The following is a 20,342-nucleotide window of genomic DNA, read 5'->3' on the forward strand; positions in this document are numbered from 1 at the left end:
AACAAAGCTTCACAAGTTTGGAATAAATTAGCTTGCTTGGGCAAAACCTGAATAATGTGTCTGTGCTTTGTCAGTGCCTAAACATAATCTATTTGCCTCAGGCTCTTTCTAGACCTCAAATCTCATGCTGTCACTGTTATCTCTTACCACAGTGCTTTAAATGGAAAGTGTCACTGCTTCAGGTGACACAGTTTCACTAAAGGAAATTGCCCAAGGAAGAATGCAGGTGTAGCTGCCATTCAAAAGCCTAGAAGGTATGTTCTTCATTAAAAGAAAAAAAATCACTTAAACAATGGGAACTAATTATCACATTAATTTATCGTCAACACAAGGAAGTACCAGCAGGCAGATACATCAACGTTTGTGTAAACTATTGAGCAAGCAAAATAAAAACGAATCTGGTAAGTCACCTTCATGGTACTACACAGGTTCTGCTAGGGCCACAGTCAAAGCTCTATTTTGTACTTTCAATATTATACACAACAGTTTGTACCATAGTAGACTCCATTCTCACAGATTATTTTCATTTAGCCATTATGTGGGAGAACAACTCTAAGGGGTTACCCTGATGAATCTTCCTTTGTTGTTTGTTGGGATCAAGGCTTTAACATTCCTTTTTTTTTTTTTTTTTTTTTTTGATTGTAGAAGAAACTTGAGATTGGGTTTTTCTGATAGATTCTTTGGAAAATGATGATGGTATATAAATGCATCATTTTATGATACTGTTTTACAATATGAGCTGTACTGCTCTATATGAGGAGAGCACACTTGACAGGGAATATTAGGTGCTGTTTGGAATTTATGAGTTCTCTTCCATACCTGAACATAGTCAATAGAATCTTAGAATCTCTCCACTTACCACAACAAAAAGCCAAGATCCTGAATCTTGCAACTCAAAGAAATTTAATTTTATAACCAAGCAAGTAAGTTCCAAATGGGTCTACTTAATCTGAGCTTTCAGGTTAAGAATAGAGTCTGGGTTGGGATGTTGATCAGTAGATCAGTATTTGCATAGCTTGTCTCTTGTTAAAAAACAGACTAGGGGATGTAGACCAGTAATTCTGTACTTGCTTAGCATGGATAAGATCCTTGTTTAAATCCCAGTTTTGATACATACACACACAAATACATACATACATACATACATACATACTACATACAGTAGATACATACATACATACGTATGCATGTATATAATATATTTGACCAGGAATGGTGGAACACATATATTTCATGAATAGTGGCAATCACCTTGACAGAATCTAGTATCACCTGTGAGTCAGGCCTTTGAATATATTGTGGGAATTGTTTACATTGTATTAACTGGGGCAGGGAGACCTGTCCATTTTAAGTGGCACCATAACTTGCATGCTCTAAGTGGCTAAAATAAGCTGAACTGCAACATGCATTCATTGATCTATATTTCCTAAATGCAAATGCAATGTCACCAGCCTGACACTCCTACTATCCTGGCTTCAACTGGCACAATTGACTTTATGCTTACACAGTGAGCTAGAATAAGCTGTTTCTTCATTAACTTGTTTTTGTCAGAATATTTTATTACAGCAAAAGGAAAAGAAAGTAATAAAGCTATAGTAATACAACCAGGATAATAACATGAATAAAATCTACTCATTCAAATTTGTTTCTGTGTTCTATTTTACTGATGTCATATAGGTTATATTTGATATGGAAGCCAGAGTTTAAATCCATTCCCCACTCAGTGGATTTCAAGGCCAGTATGAAATCATGCCTCAATAAAATCAAACATCCAAATCAACTAAAAAACAGAATCGTAGCCAAACTAACATGTAGCCTTGCATGAAACTGAGTAAAGGAGAATGTTAGGCTTGACCTATATTTTGGATTTAACACAGAGATAAAATTACCTGTTGTTTTAAACTGAAAGATTTGTGGGAATTATATAGTGACAGGATACTAGCATACAGTATATCAAGAGAAGACAGTATAACCTTGGGCTAATAACATTATTATTTGCCTATTGCTCGAGCTCTATTTTTTTCTTCCAAATCCTCTTCACTCAGGTAATTGTCTATACACTTCATTCCATCGCTTAAACTCTGAAATGTCATCTGGTTGTTTTGACCTCTCCATCCCTACCTGCTGCTGTTCTTGTGTGTTAGGCCTCATAATTTCTTAGTAGGAAAAAATCTGAAATCAGTTTCTAGAACACTTTCACTTAATAACCTTTTTTTAAGAGACATCTAGGGAAATTACAGAACAAGAAAATGTATAATGTCTTTGAAATTCCCCTTTAAAAAATATTTTCCCAATTGATGTCATGTTTCCCAGTGTGTAGCTCAGTACTTTTTGGCATTTACATCCCTTCTTCATTTTCTGCTCCTGCAGCTGTCAGGGGAAGGGGGTTGGGAGAACTTTTAGAAAGTCCCAGAGACCTGGGATGGGAAGGCTTCCCATACTCAACGTGGGTTACGTTAAACAAAATGCCCAAACTGCCTCTAGAGTTATGGTGATACCAGCCTACCTTCAAAACATTTGACCTCATATTTTCCCGTTTCAAAGAAATGCAGGAACAAAATGGAACAGAGACTGAAGGAATGGCTGAACAGTGACCTGGGCAACTTCTCACAGGTGGGCACCAATACCTGACATGTTACTGATCGATCTTATGTTGTGGTTGCAGACAGAAGCCTAAAATATTGTCATCTGGGAGGCTCTACCCAGCAGCTGACTGAGACACATGTAGATACTCACATTCAAGCATGGAAGAGTTATGGATCGAAGATTGAAGAAGCTGAAAAGAATGACTACCTCAGAGTAAGACCATGATTATCAACTCACTTGAACCCCTAGGAGCTCCCAGAGACCCAGCCAACAACCAAAGAGCATACACGGGTTGGTACAAGGTCCTGGCACATGGGAAGCAGAGGGCTAACTTTTCTGGTCTTAGTGGGAGAGGATGTGTCCACTCCTGTAGTGACATGGTGTCCTAGGGTGAGGGGATCAGTGAGGGAGACACACCCACTCTGAGACAAAGGGGTAGGGGTTAAGGGGAAAAACTCTGTGTGTGGCAGGGGGCGGAGGGTAGAGGCTGGAGACAGGGTAACAGTTGGGATGTAAATTTAAAAAAAATTAAAAAGGAGAACCATTCCAATGCCACTGAAATCTTGAGAGCTTCATAACTACTTGTTTCCTACAGGTAATCAACCATAATATCAAAGCCATATTTGCCTTTTAAAAGAGACTTATAGAGACTCACCAGTAACATGACGTGATTTTCCTGACCCTCTTTCTTTTAGATAGCATTTTTTCTTCCTAACTCAGAGTCAGTGATAAGGCAAAAGAAGTGAGACAGAAGAAATTTCCTGTCACATCTACAATTCCATCATAGCCCAAGAGTTTCTTGTGACATGCTCACTTGTTTGATTTTTGTAGTGTTATTTATACTAAATTTATCTATCTATCTATCTATCTATCTATCTATCTATCTATCTATCTATCTATCTATAATTTATTTTCTGTACAGGTATTTTACCTCCGTGAATGTCTATGCAACATATGTGTGCTTGGTGCCTAAGGCCAGAAGAAGACATCAAATACTCTGGATCTGGAATTATAAATGTTTTTGAGCTGTACCATGTACCTGCTAAGAACTGAGTCTGGATTCTTTGGGGCAGGTCCTTCAATATGTTTTCGCTGCTCCATTCTGCCATGTTCTCTACTTCCTGCCTGCTACAACTTGATCAGCCTCCTCATGTTCCTGATAAGTTACTATTGCTCTAAAGTCTTCCCTAGCACAATGAACCTAAATCCTCTAGACCTGTAAAACAAACTGTATCTTCCCTCCTCTAAGTTGTCTGTGTTTGATACTTTGCCAGAGAAATTAAAAAGTAACTAATACATTAATATGTCAATTGTTTTTTAAATGACATATAGTTCATTGTCATCTCACTCAGCTTCTGGAATTTTATTTTATTTCTCATTCACAAACATATAGACAGCTTTCCAAAGTTAGGTAGAAGATATATATTTAAAGCAGATTAGTTGAAATGATTTCTCAGTAACCTGCTTCTATTAATTAGCTGATTGCTGTGAAGATTTGTTTTCATTGAATGCATCATTAAGCCTATCATCTGGTAGGCATTTAAGAGGCTGGGACTTAAAACAGTTATCAGTCTAGCTAGACAGGTATATCAGTAGGCCACGCCAGTGATGATAATATTACCACAGGCTTACTGTATGAAATGAGAACATCAAAAAACATTCTGTGAAGCTATCCATTCTGTCATTAACACCAGAATCCAATGACAGTCTTCATTACAAGCCAACTTTGAATTTGCCAGAGTAAAATAATATCCTAACAAAGCTGATTCATGGAGACTAATATCAATAGTTTGTTTTTCACACTTGGGCAAGTGAAACACTATAGCTTATAAAGGCTAATAATACACTAGGCAAAATAATTGCTTTCTTAAAATGTAATGTTTTTATTTATAATATTAGTTTTATACCTCAAGTTAATGATTCATTAAATGTCTTCCACATTTGGTGGCAATATAATTTCTATTTTCTTTCACTACAACATAACATTCCGTTATATACATTTTCAACAAAGCAATGCTTTTGATCCAACTTCAGCATGCCCATCCAGTGCTTTGTCAAGTATCTAGAGTACACTTTACCCTGGGAAAATTCAGTGAGCTACAGAATGTGGAATGATTGAAGGTAAGAGTAAGAGGACAAGGACATCCCCTGTGAATACTGTGCCCTCTGTAGATAACAAGGAAACTGCACCCATGAAATATCAACAGTATGATTACCTAAAAAAGGTGTGACCAATGACAACATCAGGTGACATGCCATCATGGACAGGAGAAATTTTGCCAGACCCTACCCCCAAATGAAGATCCATTAATAATGGATAGATTCTGAGAAGGGGGAAAAATCAGTTTTTCCCAGAGATGAATAACCTGGTAGATTATCTAATCCCAAACAGTCAGCCTTAAAAAAATTTGAATACACATGGAGGGACCCATGGCCCTGGCAGAGGATGACCTTGTTGGACATCAGTGAGAGAAGAGGCCCTTGGGGCTGATTGAGTTCGATGCCCCATTGAAGGAGAATGCCGGGGTGGGAAGACAGGACTGGGTGGGTGGGTGGGTGGGGAACACCCCCATATAGGCAGAGCCAGGTGTGGATGGGATAGGGGGTTTCAGAAAGGGAGACCTGGAAAGGAGAAAACATTTGAAATGTAAATTAAAAAATATCCAATATAAAAATATTTACATATGAGCAACACTAAATGGACCCAACAAGTTATATTTATACTTCTGTATATAACTAATGAAATAATATATTAGTATATATTAGCATATTAGTATATAACTATTAGTATATTAGTGTATTAGTATATTAGTATATCACTAACAAAATTATCTGAATATAAAAATATTTACATATGAGCAACACTAAATGGACCCAACAAGTTATATTTATACTTCTCTAATTACTAACGAAAAATTATAATTTCTAAAATGAAGCCACTCTTTGGGAAGAAATGTGGGATCAATAGGAAGAATGTGGGAAGACAGGGAGGTGCATTTAAAAGGTACTTTTCCTGCCATTCATTTATAATTCAGCTCTGAGTCCAAAAACATGAATTGGACAATTTCTTTTTAATTCTGTGAGGTGTATTTTATGGCACATAATTTGCTCTATTTTGGTGAATACTTCATATCAGCAACCAAAAGTGTTGCTGGATGAAGCCTCAGTAGCTAGAAATTATAATTAATTAACTGCAGATGCTTCTGAGTTCAGGTGCACCAGCTGATCTTCATCTTTATTTTCTGTTTACCACTGAAGAAAGGGTATTGAACGTTTAATAAGATTTTTTTTCTCTTGTTAAATTTTTTTTTTAATTTTAGGTTTACTACTTCACTGACTGCCCTGAACTCAGCAGTATGTATTTTGCAATCTCAAATCACTGACAAATATCACTTAGAGAAACTATAATAACCAAAGTCCTTCCAATGCTCTTCTCTTAGGTCACTTATATCATTCAGTTTATTTATATATGGTACATAGACAACAGATAATTTTGACATTATTGTGAATTATCAAAGGGTACAGCTGCAAAAATAAAGTTGTGATTTTTTATTTCATTTTTTCCTTTCTAATATTATTTCTTCTTACATAGAGAGGAGTCATTGGCTTATTTCAAATAAATATTTTGCAAAGCATATCTATTGACCATATGATCCTCAGATTTTACTTGTTTGTGGATAAGCCCTAGTGTGGGAGAAACTTTGTTCCTTTGTCATTGTCTGAAGCATGCAAGTGACACATACTTCATACATGATGCAAGCCTTCTACTCCAAGCTCTACCACCAGCCTTTCCACTCCTCTGAAATACAATGTCACAGAATGTGGAATGCTTTGCTAGTGTGCTACATGTTCACCTATGCCTGGAAACACTTCATCCTATTCTCTTTCATGCTTATGAGATCAATTTTACTTCTCATGAAGCATATTGGCTTTCTCCTAATATCTTTCAGTACTTGATATGTTGATGTTATATGTGGGGATGAGAAGATGGTATTTTGAGCTGTATGTTTTAGGTTAGTGGATGTGTGGCAGTTTTGTTTCTTTTATTTTGCTCATAGTAAATTAAATTAATCTTAATAATATGGTGCTCTTTGCTATTCTTGGGTATATGATTAAGTTTCTGACACTGACCTGAAGGAAAGTCGATCAATATTCTATTCTACTGACTTTTTTCTCTTCCTTCTTCCTCTGGTAGTCATGGTATATGTATATTTTATACTATTTTTGATTGTCCCACAATTCTGGAATATTGGAGCCTGATGTCTTTAGTCTTTTCATATTTAGACTTTGCTATTACCAATTCCTGAAGCTGCCTTCTTTACTTTTGAGACACAACTAATCTATAAGTAAGCTCAATAGATACATTTTTTTTTACTTTTACTATGCCTTTTTATCTTTCATAAATTTGTTCTTCAGTAAAAGATGCATCTCTCTCTGGCTTGGTATACCAGTGGAGGAGGCTGCTCCTCTTCTTCAGAGGACAAAGGGAGGTAGGAATGACGTGAGGATCTGCATGGGAGGTGTTGGTAAGAGAAAGTGTGCTGATAGTGGGATGTAAACTGAATACAATAATGAATTAATCAATTAATTAATTAAAACCACAAAATAAACAAACAAAAAGTGACATCTTTCTCTTTATTTTCCCTGTCCTTACAAATTGTCTATTAAAAAAAAGCCTTTAGCATATTAATTGCACTTTAAAAAGGAAGATTCTGGTCTGAAATTTTCAATTTTTTGTCATATCTGAATCTAATCCTGCAGTTTTCCGTTTCTTTAATGTTTTCCATATTAATCAGCTAGGTAAGTAGGAATAATAGGTGCTACCATATTAGCTTTATTAAAGCGAATGTTAAGGTAGGGAAAAGAGAATTACGAGTGTATGGTATGATTTTATAATCTCAGTGTTTTAGTGATCTTGTTACCGGGAGCTGTGGGCTCCACAATACTTCACAGTCCCCTCTTTAGTGGTGCAAATGGCTAGGGCATCTTGATTTGCTCATTTATTTTCTTAATGCACAAGGCTAGAGGCAGGTAGGGGTGGGGTATTGCTTTCCCTTGAACAGTCTGACAAATCCTCAGTAAGTTAAGCTCTGATGAAAGGTTTTCTCTTCTAAGTGTAGATCCTGTTAGTAAGGACAAAATGCTCTGCTGTATTTAAAAATGGCTAATCTTTCCCAATTCCTGCCTTAAAAAGGAAATGAATTCCCACTGAACATCAATGAGCAAACCTAGTAAGGATTAAGTAGATAAAATGGGGGTGGTAGGTCCTCCACGCTCCATTGTAAGAAATTTTAACCCTCAAGTGTTAGACTGGTTCTCACAAAACCTTCATGGGCTTTTCAAAGACTAGCTACATTTTTCTGCCAGAGACTGAGTTTAAAAAAATTAGTGCTTATGGGTTTCTGCTGTATCCCACCTGATAGCTTCTTCTGTGCGTTCAGTTCTGTCAGATCTAGACAGAATTGTTAAATGTATTTTTTGTCCACCATGTTACCTGTTTAGCATGTAGCAATAACTTTCAGGCTCCTGATTTGTTACATAAAAGTGACATTTTGGCTTTTCTCAGATGGTAAATACCATATGCAAATGCTTCCACACATCGTTTATAAACGTTCCTAGGAATCATCCATGTATTTCTGGCTTGAAAGTAGGCCTTTTTTCTAATCCTCATAGAACGTCAACCAGCATCTTTTCTATTGTCTAATATGCCTTTGATATAGATAGTTTCATAATATTTCTGAAATCACTTGTAGGTAAGCAAACACATAAATGGATGCTCACAGTCAGCTATTGGATGGATCACAGGGCCCCCAATGGAGGAGCTAGAGAAAGTATCCAAGGAGCTAAAGAGATCTCCAACCCTGTAGGTGCAACAACATTATGAACTAGCCAGTACCCCGGAGCTCTTGACTCTAGCTGCATATGTATCAAAAGATGGCCTAGTCGGCCATCACTGGAAAGAGAGGCCCATTGGACACACAAACTTTATGTGCCCCAGTACAGGGGAATGCCAGGGCCTAGAATGGGAATGGGTGGGTAGGGGAGTTGGGGGGAGGGAATGGGGGACTTTTGGGATAGCATTGGAAATGTAATTGAGGAAAATATGTAATAAAAAATTATTAAAAAAAAAAAGAAAAAAGAAAGATACAGAAACAGAAATAGAGGCAGAGACAGACAGACAGACACACACACACACACACACACTATGAGGTGCTATTTTCATGACCATGTAAACAACAAAGACATTGTAGTAGTGTGTAGTTTTTAATAGGTAATATTCTATGGAAATCTTTAAACTGGATTATGGTTGAAAAAGAAACGTTACCTGGATGAAACAAACTTTTATATTTAGAGGTGAACATAGTAAAAATAATATTTAAAAATAATTAATGTTACCTAAGAGTATATATTTTTACCTGCTCAAGGAACAATGGTCAATCTGAAAAACTATAAAATTAGCTTTTTAAGTAAACAGTGATGTATTTTTCTAAGCTAGCTTCTGGGGCTTTAGAACCTAATGAGATTTTTGGTTTTGGTGACATTCATGACATTCTGCTCTGCTGCCAAGCCCACAAATCCTTGATGAAAACTTGTATTTAAAATGGTATTTTACAAAATAATCACATATTAATCCACTAACCCAGAAGAGCCCTTAGTGACATGGCAGATACTTATGAGTACTAAAACACATAGAGAGGAAGAAAAAAATTCAATCCAGACAATTGAATGTTTCAAGTCATCGCTTCCCCACTGACCATCAGATAAACATCTGAATTCCCCTGCTGCTTCCCACCTCCTTCTTGTTCTCTGTCCCCATCTTTCATGAGTCTGCTCATTCTAGAGAGCCTTCCAGAGGGTATTCTCTTTCCATGCCATTTTCTACAACATGGATTTTAAAATAATAAAATTCTTAACGCTTGAAAAGAGAGTTAGAGTGGTAACAGATCAATTTTTGTATCGCACAATCTGTGTCAGATTCCCAAGGGTGATGACTCGTCCTGCTCAACAGTCTTTTAATGATTCTCTCCTCCCACTGTCTGTCTTCCCAGTTATTAACTGCTGTCTGGTCTGTTTGGAGGTCTGAGAGATGAATGGGTACCACTGGGGACTGTGTCAGTGTGTACGTATTTCCAGGGTGCTGGAGATTGAGGAAAAGAAGTCTGGTGAAAACCAATTGTTCAGAAGTTATAGAAGGCAGCAAGTGTGCTGCATCCATCACCCCACGCAGACACAATTAAAGCCCATGCATTTTTAAAGTGGGGTTTTTGTCAGAATATGGCTCAACAAGAAATGCTCCAGCAGAAACTGTATTTCAGTCACACACTATTCAAGAGACAAGAATAAACAGAAACCAGAAAGCAAGAACAAAAGCCCAAGGGAATGTTCTCATTGTATTTTTAATGTTCTACATTTCAAGTAAACAATACTTGCATCCCCTCATCAACCAAAGAGAACTTGAAACTACCATGGAAGCATAGGATTTGATGTTTTACGACATAGGCATAGTTGAGGAAAATATTAAAAGTTCTATACTTTAATACAATATAATGAATGGAAAGTGGATGAAACAAGAATATTCACAACAGAAAAATAAGAATGCCTGTTCAACCTGCATGCCTCCCATGTAAAATGATTGAGGTATACACAAGAAAACCTTTGTCTACCAAGTCACATTTTCTGAATTCTGAGGTTATTCATGTGGTGGCCCCATGTCTGTGAAAAGTTTCATCTGTATGCTTTAGCTTGTTTTTATTTGAATACAAGCATATCTGTTGAGTCTGGTCTGTGTAAAATAATGTGCATTTTTTGTTCAGGAGGGGAGCATGAGTGATCTTTATCCAATGAGCCAGGGATCCAGGGGCGATGAGCAGTAAAGCAGTTCATATGCAAACACAAGAGAGTCTTAGTCGGCTTTGCCAGGCCTTCCTAACACAAATTAATTCTGTTTCTTTGCTTCAACCCCCCTTCTATATCACACCACTAGGAATACAACAGATAGAGGGGCTGGCTGCACCTTATTTAAGGTGCTCCTAGCTGGCAGCCCATGTTTGCCTAAATCACTAGTCCTTCAGATGTGATCTTTGCTGTGTTTGTCATTTATGTTTTCACACTCAGATACAAACAGAAAAAAATTACTATCTTTGTAAAGCAATAGTAATGAAAACCATTCTATCATTAATTAGTAAGAACAAATATGTTATCTAGTGAGAACACATGCATGTCATATGTTCTGATATCCTCAAGGTTTCAAACACAGCATCTGCTTGATGTTCTGTAAAAGCTTAGAAAGGTCTTATATTCTTCCTAACAGGCCCCAGAGCTATTTTTTTTTCTTATTATTACCTAACCAATGTGGTATAACATCTTTTTACATGGCAGATACATCATGTAAGGTATTTCACCTAATTTGGAGATGACTTGAAGCATAGGTGAAGATGTATGCAATTTGTAATCACTCTTCCATTTCATATAGGAGAAATGTGTATCTAAAGATTGTTGTATGCATGGGTGCCTCTGGAAAACGAGTTCTTCAAAGACAGCAAAGGACAACTACATAAACAAACTACTGTTCATAATCAAGGAAGTCAGCCTCAAAAGACAAAGCACATCCCACCGAAATCAATTAGCAACGTTCTGTAAGGTAACAATGGAGTGGTACTGTATGAAAGAAAAGGGCATTTGTTATGGTTGTAGTGCATGATAAGAACATTCAATCCAATTCTACTACTTCAATTAAATGCTCATGAATGAACTTCTGAACAAAGTCAAAATCTGTCCTAATTCCTAAATAATCTAACAAAATGCAGAGCTGGTGTACAATGCTCACTCATCATCCTACAGCATCTATCTATCTATCTATCTATCTATCTATCTATCTATCTATCTATCTATACATATATACATATACACATATATACATCATAGATGATACATAGATACATATATGGTGAAAGAGAGAGAGTCAACCTTTTTTTTCCAAAGAAACTTCATTAATTAAGAGAGCCTCATCAGCTGATGAGAAGGCTCCACCAATACTTTTTCAGAAGTGATTAGAAAAGGCGTTTGGGAATACAGAACACAACTGTCCTATGGTCCTATTTAAATGGCTCTCCCTTCAGATCTCAGCTTAAACGCTGTGCCTCCACAAGGAGTTTCCATGACCCTTCCACTTCAAACAGAATCAGTCTTTGATTACAATTTCCAATTATATATTTATGTGAGTTGATTAATATCTGCCTCCCTCATTAAATCAAAAGCTCCGAGAGAGAAGAACTATTTAATTCACTACTGTGCATGTCAGACAGTATATAGAAAAGAGGGAGGATAACAGCTTTGCATTGAAGGAATACATGAACAAGTAAAGAGATTAATGTGTGGACATAGCACCTGTAGTTTTGAGAGACGACTGGAGGGAGTATAGGATGGAAAAAATTTAGACTTTGTAAACAAAGAGAAGTGTCTTGCATACCAACATACATACTGCATTGGTGTTACACCACAATGCTAATAACAATTTTTTAAAACCCGACTACTTTTTCTTTGTAGTATTTCATCTTACTTTAAACTGCAGTGATAATAAAATTAGCTAGTGTCTGTGAAAGAATGAAGTAAACTTAAAGAAGGGGGATCATTTAAAACTTTCAGGTGACACATGAGTTTGGCTCATAGACATGAACTTAGGAGCCTAATTGACATGTTATTCAGTCAAATTGAGGTCAATTTTCTGAAGCTATGACATTACAGTAACACTATTTAGTCAAGAATTGTGAGGATTGATAGACCATGCTGTATACAAGTAATTTGCTCAGAGCTAAGCATATGAAAAATACCGAATACTTGGTTCAGTAATTCACATCACTATTCTGTTACTCTACTAAGCCCCACACTCACTCAACTTCAGTGTGAGCAATGGTATCAAAGAAAACAATGATTTCACTTAAATACAAAGCTTAGGAAAAACTCATGTTAAACTGGTGTAATGGCATCAAGATAGTGCATGGAGTTACAATTTGGAATTAGCTGGCATTTCTGTTACAGTCCTAATTTCTAGATGCACACCAAGTCTCATGCGCAAACTCTGAACATGCGATCAAAACTGTTAGCCCTACTTTTGTCACCAGTACATAAAGGTAGTAGGTATAAGGATATGTCTTTAAGAGTTGGTTTAGCAGTCTATATATTTAGCAGAATAAAGCAGTTCCTAGTTCTATTCTAATGTCTATAACCTAGCTTTGGGTTTTTGGCAATGCATGGCTGCTAGGAAAAGGAGCATCCGTTTTCATTGGATTGTGTCTCCTGAGAGTCTCCCTTTGCCACATAGATGGCTTAAACTCATGCACATGTTAGTATGACTAATGTACTCTTTGTGCTCACTGAGGTACAGGGTCAGAGGAGGGAACACATGGAATTAGGAGTTAACAATGGTATAGGGCAAAAACATAAAGGATTTGAAGGGAGGAGCTGGGGGGAACTTGTTCAAAAGATCTCTGAAATTAGGTGATAATACCTATATATAGTGTTGATGAGAATTAAGTAGGGCTATGAATCAAAACACTCATGTACTATGTGAAGCTCAGAATAAAATCTCATAAAAATTAACTTAATGCAAACATGAAGGAAGACATCCATTAAGGATCAGCCATATTTATGACATCTCTGATCCAGGGACTTCATTCTCTTTCTTCTGGGAAATTAAGACAATGGTGATGACCAAGATCATTTAGTAGTAGTAAGTTTAGCATCACAACAAAGATATTTCAAAATATTCTATTGTATATTCCCTAGACAGAACTAAATAAATATGACATCTAATATGGATGTCATAAAATAATCATATTAAAGCAATGAAGGGCTGTGAATTATCATAGTCAAGAACTACACTGGCAAGTTTTAATGATGAATCTATATCCTGGCAGAGGATGGATTTTAAGTAGGAAGTGAAGGACATTTGACAACAAATTTATGGTAAATATACAATGCTGCATGTTTGGGTCATTATAATGAGCTCAAAACTATGTGTGCAAATATAAACAGCATAATTTGTTACTTTTTCATACTATATACAAAGATCTACCTTATTCAGTAGAAAAATGTTCTAAGTGGACTATAAAGCAGCAATCTCAGAGTCTTTTTGGTTACATATTTTCTCTTCATACTGATTAAAACCTTAGCCTCTGAATATAGATTTTGTGCAGTCAATTATCAGGTCTGTTATTAAACTGCAAAATGTTATTAAAATGTATATGACTTTCATTCATATTATATATAAACAGTTTAGAATACATTGCCCCTATTAATATAACCAAAATAATGGACAAATAATATATATGGTTATATATAACCACATGTGCATATACACATATACAAATTCATGAACAGCAACAGATATGCAGATTTAGGATTAGTGTCCAAAGCATGGAAAAAGCTAAACTGATAATGTGCATTAGTATTAACTCAAATATTTACTGTTGGTCATATATTATGAGAATTTTGAAGGAAAGTATTTGTTTCATGTGTTATAAATAAAATCATTAAAATATAATGTACTTTAACATATGAATTGCATATAACAAATATATTACTGTAACACTTAAGACAAATTATATTATAGTCCAAATTACCAATATCATATCTAAATATTTAATTTCAGAGTTATTTTTATTCCAAAGTCTCAATTATGGCAGATCTTGTTGGGATGGTTACCACCATATACATGAACCATGTATGGAGGGTGTTATGATAGAGAAATTTTGTAAATGCTTATCAATACAAATTGTTACAATAACTATTTTATCTAATCTAAGGTGGGTTAAAGAGATGTATATCTATTAAAAGTGTGTATTCTAAAATTGTCCATGTTTTTTCCTCCTGATTATACCTGGTTATTTGTCTTGTTCTATCATATTTTGTGTATTATTTTCTAAAAACAGAAATGGGGGTTAGGTAAGTGACAGGCAGGTAATTTAGGGTGTGTATATTAGGAATGCCAGAATTATCAGGATATATAAGCTTTCACTTGCCAGTGATAAGCAGGAAACACTATAGCAATCAAAACTTCCCAAGACTCATCCTGATAATGAACAGGAATTCTGAACACAGCAAGAAAACTCTATCTGTGGCTTGGCAGATAAAATTGACCTACAATAATAAAAACACATTTGTATCAGTAAGCATTTACAAATTTCTATATCATAACAGCCTCCATGTATTGCATGGTTCATCCATATGGTGGTAACTAGCCCAGCAAGATCTTCATCCACAGATGAACCTTGATTATTTGTCAATGCTTCTCCAGTTTACCTTGAGCCATAATTTACACTGTATCATATGTGATTTTTCTGTTGCGCATACCGAATTTCAGGGACTGCCTAGAAGTCATAACATGTTTCTCAGCCCCATAGGAGCCTGTTAGTCACAAGTTAAAAAGAACAGAGTCTTTAGCCCAGTTCCATGAAGTGTTAAATGATGTCTAATGTTGTATTCTATCAATCACAACAGCTATATTGTTTGGTTTTGTTCTTGTTGCTGTTTCAAGAGTAAGTTATAGTTGGGTTTTGGCACTGAGATTTGAGGTCTTCTCTGTAACAACAGCATGTCCTATGTATTGAAGTTAATATTTTGATCCTGTTCATGGTTTTGACAGGTTTGAAAAATCACTGGAACAAATACATAGACTCAGCTCAAAACAAAACAATGTTGATTATGGTGGCTCACACTGTTCATAATTACTACATATATATTCTACCTTGTGGTACAAATATGAATCTCTCCCAGGCAGGTTATTCATGCACAAGTTGATTTAGATGAATGTGAGTTATACCCAGGAGCTTCAACAAATTCTTTCTTTGGCTTCGTTCTTTTAATTAGGCTATACATCCATCTCTCTATTCTGCCTATTTATAGTTTAGACTTCTTAAAAACATGTCAGTCAATAATTCTTTCATACTCCAATCTGACTAAGCAGAGGGTTGAGAAAAATCACCAGGCTCCATTCCACGACTGCAAGAGCGTTTGGACTAGTGATGTATCTTTCCAATTATTGCTTTCGGTGTTCTCCGTCTATGAACTCATTGAAGATATTTAGGATATATTATTCTAGTAAATGAGCAGACTATCCACACATTAAATTCTTGTTTCTGTGTAGAGTATAAAATACAATACCTTTATCTATTTCATGTTAGAATTAAAAATCCATAGCCCAAATTCTTGAAAAATAAACCATCATTCATTCTGGAAAAAAAAGTAAGTGAAGGTGAGAATGTATATTAACAAAAAAGTCCTCAAATATTCTTACTAGTTTGTGTTTTAAAATATTAGCAATTTTTCTCCAATGTACATGTGTATCTCTCAATATCTTAATGTTAAAATCAAATAATTAGAGGATGCAGATGGCCAGAGTACAGTGGGTCATTGAATGCATCACTTATCAGAGAGTTGGGAGACAATGCTAAGTTGTTGGGTAAGGCTACAAAGTCAGTGCATGGAACAGGTTAAAACTAATAACCAGTTGTTTCACTTTTTGAATTTCATATATTGTCTGTATGACAAGATGCTAGTCCATTTTTAATTTAAAATATTCACTGTGATAATTAACTCTTATACTATGCAAACATGCTACCTCACAAAATATAAAACTTTCAGGTGATTTGTTTGCAAGAACCAAAATATAATTCAAATTCAGAATAATAATAATAATAATAATAATAATAATAATAAAGATTCACAGTTAGTAATTGGTGTCTTCCTGTGACAGTAAGGAAAGAAATCCAGAAAAAGCACCTTTTAGGTAAATTATCTGCCCTCTTCCAATAAGCTCTCTTTGTCCTGATATCCTGATAGTTGTTAAGGCAAGAGGATGGCAAGTATGGAAGCAGACTTGTGCTACAGTGGGAGACTCAGTCTCCAAGACACAAAAAGAAAGCAAAGCCAAAGAAAACAAGAAACAACAACAAATTCCAGGAATCAGAAGATGTATTACCAGACTCTGCAGCAAGCCTTGCTGAAGGTGAGCACATGCAGTATAATGTATACCTAAAGGCTGGGAAGACTCTCCCATCTCAAGGGATCAATATTCCTATCTTATATTTGCCTCTAGCATTTCTCCAATGTTAGAAAACATGTAACAGAATCCTCACTGTAATACTTATAGGTTCTTCCACATCTAATACAATTTTGCAGCATAGCCAAAAATTATTAATAGTTTTTAAGGATTAAGAAGAAAAGAAAAGAAAACAAAACAAAACAAAAGGAAAGGAGAGGAAAAGAAAGAAAAGAAAGGAAAAGAAAAGAAGAGAAATTACATGGAAAGAGAAAAGAGATAGAAAATGAACAAGAAGAAATGACAAAGAACAGAATTTTCCTGCAACATCAAGATGATAGAGTCCTTAATCTTCAGCCTGAGTGAGCATTATGACCAGGAGGTATGCTGACTGGTACTGGCATCTTAACATAACTCAGACTCACAAACTGGGAATTACCTTGGAGGGAAACTATGTTGGAATCAAATATTACTAACAGGTGTAGACTCCATTAAAGAAAATTAAAGTTGAAACAAATGTAAACATGTACAAATGAAAATAAAAGCAAAATAAAAATTTCAGTATATTGTATTCACTTTCCTATATATATCCTTAATTATTGTAACATTTGTGGGTAGAACCTAGTCTCTGTGTGTCTTACCCAGAAAACACTGACCAAGTCATTGTTTGCTACATAGGAGTGTTGATTCAATTGGCATTTTCAGGAAGACCTATCGAACTGTAATTTTTAGTTCATTGACTATTTGGTTATGTCAAACTATGTCAAAGGAATCAGGAGGAGTCATGGTATTAAATAGTATATAAATTTCAAATGGCTATTATAAATTAACTGTAGTTGTACATTTAATCAAAACCTATGTCTAGAGATTTCTGACTATTTCTAAATGTAATTTTAATGTGCATATGCTTTCGAGTGGGACATCTATTATTAATTTGCATATAACTTTCTTGAAAATTCGGTAAGAGTTGTAAAATATGACCAAAGAGTCACTTCTTTGATCCAGTAAATGCTTTTGACTGACTTGTTAATATAAGCCTTTCCAATAGGTGAAGGTTGTGCCATGTTCTTGGAGGGAGTAAATACTAGCTAGAGGCCTGTGAGGATCTTCTGACTAATAGCTGACTTAACCCTGTTTCTCATGTCAAAGGGGCCATCTACTTTATAAGGCTATGTCCACCCGTAGTTTAGAGAGGCCACAAAACTTAACAGAGCTCCAACTGAGGGGCAGTTACAGGAATCATTTTCAATTAATAAAACTTGATTAAAAGAATCCTTATCTGAAATAAGCAAAAAGACACACCTGACATTCTATTTTATTTTATTTTTTTTAGGTACATATATGTTTACATAAGATGTTCAGCTTTATAAAACGATGTCTTACTCCCTGAACATGGAGTTTACGATTTAAACTAGGGTGGTTATATAGTCATCAAGACTAAGGTTCTATGAACACATCTATATTTTTAAAGAGTTGTGGAGATCCTAACTCAGAATCTCATACAAGCATTTTATACTTGAATCATACCCTCAGCCCCAGGGAGGAGCTTTTAATAGGCGTTATACGACTCAGGGGCAGGAGTGAGAGCAGCTAGCAAGCAGTAAATAGGGATGAGCTATGGAGAGACAATAAGTGAAAACTACAGTAGGCATATTTTGAAAGTTAGGGAATACAATCTATAGTGACACAATGAAGACAGAAAGTCCAGCGAAGGTTCATGTCTTTCTGATACACTTATCATCAAATATCCACAGGCTTCTTAACTCTTACACAACCAGGAATTTATGAACACAGATAGGAAAAAAAAAAAAAAAAAAAAAAAACATTGTAAGTGGCAAGGTAGGTGAAGATCCTCTGTTGAATACTTTAATGTCTGTTTGAGAGAAGCTGAAGTTATCTGAGAGGAGAAAACCTCTATTAAGAAAATATCTCCAGAAGATTGGGGTGTATTTAAATTGTAACACATTTTCTAAGTTGGTGATTGGTAGGGGAGGGCCCAGCCTAGCCCTGGGCTGGCAGTCCTGGGTTCTATAAGGAAGCAGACTGAACAACACATGATGAGTAAGCCAGTAAGCAGCACCCCTCCATGGTATCTTCATCAGCTCCTGCCATCAGGTTCCTGCCTGTTTGTGTTTCTGTCCTGATTCACTTTGATGACGAACAGTGAGCTAGAAACATAAGCTAAATAAACACTTGCCTTCCTAAGTTGCTTTAGTTATTGTGTATATCATAATAGTAACCCAAACTATGACAGAATATGAGCATACATCGTTACTGATTCTTTATATTGTTCACTTAGTCTGTGATTAATGCTTTTGTATGGCACTGAGTGTTTCAAAATTCAAAGGGATACTTTTTTCAGGTGCTAGAGTATTTTTGTGAATTCTCCTCATGTACATCTTCTACCTAGAAACATCTAGATGATGCTACATAATGGCCAATGTTTTGTCAGTATAAGGAGAAAATGACCACTTAAATTCATTGAATGTTCAAGGAATGTTCAAATTTTACAAAATATTGTCAAGGCTATGGAGAACAAAGGGAAGCAAAAACCCCAAGGTGGGGGAGACTTTTCTTTAAAATTGTCATAACACAGAGAGAAGTTGGTAAGAATCACAAGGAGAAAGAAAGCACAAAATTATAGAAAGAAAAACCAGAAAGAAATGAAAGGACTCAAAGAAACAAGGAACATCAATGAAATTATTCTGGAAGAGGCAGAGCTGAAGATGGTACTCACATACCCTGCGATTCAGCAAAACAGCATTTATCTTTACAGAATTGAATTAATACCAGCAAATTCATCTCCAGAGCAATATGTGTGGTGCTTGTCTAAGTAAAGGTGTAAACGACATGGACTCAATAGTCCAGCTCTATGTTGCAGGTGGGTACCTCCAGAAAATGGAGGCAATAGCCCTCATTTACTCAAAGCCCTGAGATTCCATTAAGGACATCTGTATGAAATACACTCCACACTCACCTCACCCCTGCTGCTCTCTACCCATCACTGTCAACTTGAAGTTGTACCCACCGACCTACATTGTTCTGAACTTTGACATTCATCATTTCCTGATTTCCTTGTTTGTCTCCTTCATCAAACTACAGTCTATCTCTCTAAAGTGTTCCCCATAACCTTTCAACTCTCACACTTATTAACTTCTAACAATAGAAAGCCTGCATTTGTTCATTGGCTGAAAGCTTCCTAATTTCATTTCGTTTTTTATCTAAACTACTGTTAATATGGTGACACTCTTGCCAGCATACACGGATCTTTTTTTCTTCTGTCCTTTGCCCTTGCTTGATGAATAGGAACAAACAAATCAGTCTATGCACTGATTTGTGTATATTTCTCTGTTGACCTGCCTGGTGGCACTAGAATGGTTGAAACTATTCTGTTAAATTAAGTCCTTATGAATATACTCTCTCCTATACTTAGTTGTGTCTTCTATACAGTTTGCTTTCCATTCAATAATGCAACCAAACAGAGCTGAAACAGGTTTTTGGCAATCATCACTTCTTCTGAAATTGGCCATCAGCAGACACATTTATTAACTATTTCAGAGAAAACAATTTGTTGCCCAGTGAGGACTCCCAAATCCCCATTCTCCCCTGCCCCACACTTTTAATCTTATTGGCTCATGCAACTTTCTTATTGGCTCATGCAACTTTCTTATTGGCTCATGCAACTTTCTTATTGGCTCATGCAACTTTCTTATTGGCT

General features: G+C 35.9%; 1 protein-coding gene across 15 annotated transcripts in view; it reads right to left on the reverse strand.

Moving 5' to 3' along the window:
• The window catches only part of Lingo2 (leucine rich repeat and Ig domain containing 2), a 1,160,577-nt gene that overhangs the window by 681,393 nt on the left and 458,842 nt on the right, over positions 1–20,342 (reverse strand). The window contains exon 1 of one of the 15 annotated variants that reach the window (XM_029476373.1): positions 15,748–15,805. The exons of 13 other annotated variants lie outside the window; for them this stretch is intronic. The gene's annotated coding sequence lies outside the window, so the exon portion shown is untranslated. Of the gene's footprint in view, positions 1–15,747; positions 15,806–20,342 lie in introns of those variants that run through there. One more of the 15 variants, XM_029476380.1, reaches the window with a different exon arrangement.

Source organism: Mus caroli, chromosome 4 (assembly GCF_900094665.2).
Source record: "Mus caroli chromosome 4, CAROLI_EIJ_v1.1, whole genome shotgun sequence".
Lineage (NCBI taxonomy): Eukaryota > Metazoa > Chordata > Mammalia > Rodentia > Muridae > Mus > Mus caroli.